The sequence below is a fragment of the Prionailurus viverrinus genome, chromosome C2, assembly GCF_022837055.1.
Source record: "Prionailurus viverrinus isolate Anna chromosome C2, UM_Priviv_1.0, whole genome shotgun sequence".
In the NCBI taxonomy this organism is placed as follows: Eukaryota; Metazoa; Chordata; class Mammalia; order Carnivora; family Felidae; genus Prionailurus; species Prionailurus viverrinus.
Window position 1 is genome coordinate 109,025,914 of NC_062569.1, and position 3,825 is coordinate 109,029,738.

Here is a 3,825-nt window from a genome sequence, read left to right on the forward strand (position 1 = left end):
TGCTCTTCCATATTTTATTACTAAAAATTATCATCCACATTAAAAATACAGTAGTCCTAGAAATCAGTGGGCACTTAGCCATATCATGGGAAGATATATGCAAAATAATAATAATAACAACAATAACAACAACAATGAACTTGACAGTTTTTTGGTAATTTTTTTAATGTTTATTTATTTTTGAGAGAGAGAGAGAGACACAGAATGTGAGTGGGGGAATGGCAGAGAGAGAGGGAGACACAGAATCTGAAGCAGGCTCCAGGCTCCGAGCTGTCAGCACAGAGCCCGAAGTGGGGCTTAAACCCACAAACCTGAACCTTGAGATCATGACCTGAGCCAAAGTCAGACGCTTAACCGACTGAGCCACCCAGGCGCCCTGACAGTTTTCTAATAAAAATAATAGAGACAATATAGGAAAACTGTTGCAACATTAATTAGTAATTTATTTGGGTACACTTTTAAAGCTTTTCTTTCGACTAAGCAAATTAACTTGGTCTACAAGCCTACATTTCTTCTCTAGCAGAAGTCATTTCGTGTATTAAACAAGATAGCAAAGAAAAAGGTTTTTCTACTCATTAAAGAGAATTTTCTGTCAGGACCATCTCAGTTGTTCTGAAAATGATAAGGGAGGGTGCTTTCCCATGAGGCTAACTGCAGTTTCCTATATGCTGTGATTTCTGACATTAGACATGGCCACCAGGAAAGGAGATACTCAGCATGTTTAGAATCATGCCGTTCTAAACAGTATTGGCTTGTTGCACACACCATACACACATGTAAATAGGCCAAGGGTGTTTTGACAGCTGCTTTCCAAAGCTGGAGAGCAGGAGTTCTTGCTTCAGGCAGTAGTCAACAGATCCCAACTACATCTGGGTTTCAGCCTATTTTTAGTGAAGAATTGGTTTTGGGAACAGAGTGAGTTGCAAGATGCATTCCTCTCTTCTATGATCCAAAGAACACACATGCATGCTATCTCCATGTCTAAAGTTTGAGAAATAGAATAAATTTTGTAATTTTAAAATTAAACTGAGGCAAATGCAAATGTTTTCAAATTTAAATAGTACGACTAGGTTTCTTTTTTTCTCTATTTTTGTAATATTTATTTATTTTTGAGAGAGGGAGAGAGAGACAGAGCATGAGCAGGGGAGGGGCAGAGAGAGGAGACACAGAATCCAAAGCAAGCTTCAGGCTCTGAGCTGTCATCACGGAGCCTAATGTGGGACTTGAACCCACAAACTGTGAAATCATGACCTGAGCCAAAGTCAGATGCTTAAACAACTAAGCCATTCAGGTGCCCCTGGATTTCTAATCATTTGTACTAGGCAGTACTACCTTTTCATTATTGTTATTTTAATTATTTTGTGGTTACGTATATACAAAATATTGGTGGTGGGGCTGGGGAAAATGGGCAATGGGCATTGAGGAGGGCACTTGTGGGGATGAGCCTTTGGTGTTGTATATAAGTGATGAATCATGATAATCTACTCCCAAAGCCAAGAGCATACTGTATACACTACATATTAACTTGACAATAAATTATATTAACAACAACAACAAACTAACAACACATACACTGACTAAAAACAAAACCTTGAACAGAACTATATCAGTTATAATCGCTGCTTTTGGATTGGCTTCCAGATTGTTTCAGGATACCCCAGGGCTGATCCTAGAAAAACTGTGAAAGACATCCTTTCTTGAGATATTCTCCACCAGTGCTCAGAGTACAGGTAGGACTCTAAACCTTTACAACTCACAACTCTTCCCTTTTCCTTATCTTTTCTGAAGGCCTTATTCTCCTGTACATGACGATATAAAGTAGATCACTAATTTTACTTCATGGGACTACTAAATTTCAAGAAACCCAGATGAGAAACATCAGCATCATCTTTAACTTCTCCCATTCCCGTGTCCCCAGATCATTATCCCTGCACTGTAATCTACCAGTGAGGTGCATCAGTATCTTCCACATCATTTGTTATTCCTGTTTCCCATTTCTAATGTTACCACACTCTGTTGGGCTGACATTACTTCTCACTTGGATGACTGCCATTACTTCCTAACCAGTTACGCAAGCACGATTTTTCTACACTTAGCTCCCAGAGCTCTTTCTCCAAAACACTGCTGTGATGCTAGGTTACGTTATTCCTTGCTTTAAACATTTTCTTATTGCCTAGCAAATTAAAAATACTCACAGAGAAGATAAAAAATTTCCCTCTCCTCCTGGAACTAACACGAAACAGTTTTATAAAAATAAGAGTCATAATAAACATATTTGAAATGTGCTATTATTTTTTGCCAGGAGAGTTAAAGGACACTGTTTGATAGAAAAGGTGATATTTGATCTTGGCCTTCATGAATGAACAGGAGTTGAGGAAGGGAAATTGGAAAATAAGGAGAGCAGAAAAATATTACAGACTTGGAGAAATACTGTGAACAAAGGCTATATTGTTTCAAAGTATAGTAGGTATTTGGAGAACAATATTTACAGAGTGTTTTTCAAAATATGTTTCAGGGAATATCAGTTTTGCAAGAGATCCCATGAGAGAAAATGGGAGGCTGATGAGATCCATGGCTAATTTAGTCTGAAATTTAGCACCGTATGTTTGTCTGTCTGTTTTTTGAAACTAATAGTGAGTTAACATATGAAAACCTCTGAGGGTTCTTTAATTTTCCTTAAAATTTATCCAGAGCTTTGCAGATATTTTACCATGGAATCATGCCTCCCCTTTTAAAACAAGACCACTTTTAATGTTGCTTTGAATTAATGCTATGTAAAAGCTGCCTTGGGAAATTGGACCAGACAAACAAATAATTCCTGAGGTTCTTGCACTAAGAAAACTATCTCAGTGTCATAAAAAAATGATTCTAAATAACAAAGACAACTTTTACACAGCCTAAAACCCTTGGTAAGAGTGTATATATAATTTAGCCTGATATTGACTGTTCTATATTAAGGACAAAGACTTTCTATAGACTCTTATTTTAATTTTTGTAGATGAAATTTAACAACATGAATTACAAACTATGACATTTTCTTTTCCAGCATAAAAGGGGATGGGTCTGGAGAAAGACATAGGCAAAGGTAGGAGGTATTATTGCTCACTACAACTGACATTAACTGACATTATACATTAACTCTGTTGGTAAATTTTAAATTAAAAAGAGAATTATCAGCATCTTTATTGCAGATAGCAGAAAGTGGTTCATGACTGCATTGTGTCAGTTGCCCAGATGGGTGCCATTTTGTACAGAGAAGTCAGAATTAAGTAATGGTATATTTTCCTGCATTCACACTGGTTAAAAGGATGTACGTGAACTTTATCCCCTTTGACCACTTAGTTACCATCAAATAATTTTTTTTATTATCCTAAATTCCTTTCCATTACCAGAGACAGATACCACTTTGGAAAATTTTACTTGATTTACACATGTAGATACAATTTATGTTCTACTGTAACTTATCTAACACTGTTAACAGTTCTTTAGCTGAGAAACATGGGTAATCATAACCACTCCTATGGAGTTTGATGTGCAATAAATAATGTATGGAAAGTGTCTGGCATGGCCCCTGTAACTTAATCACTCAATATCTATAAATTATGGTGGTGATCACAATCATGACACTGATAATGCTACTAAAGTCCTATCAAATGAACAGCCCTTGTAAGTATTTATATTTCTAATTGTTTGACTTGTGAATAAATAAGGTGGGTAAATAAAGGTCTCACAGGAAAGGCACTTGATCTGGTTAATGCGCTTAATTTTAATATGTAGCAATTATACATATCAGAAATGTGAGGAAGCATTTTAAGCATAATTCTC

The 3,825-nt window shown here is 36.4% G+C and overlaps 1 non-coding gene across 1 annotated transcript; it reads right to left on the bottom strand.

Annotated features, from left to right (window-relative positions):
• Positions 1 to 282: 282 nt before the first annotated feature.
• TRNAQ-UUG (transfer RNA glutamine (anticodon UUG)) lies at positions 283 to 373 on the bottom strand. The gene has a single exon. It is a non-coding gene; the product is annotated as a tRNA-Gln (tRNA).
• Positions 374 to 3,825: the final 3,452 nt, after the last annotated feature.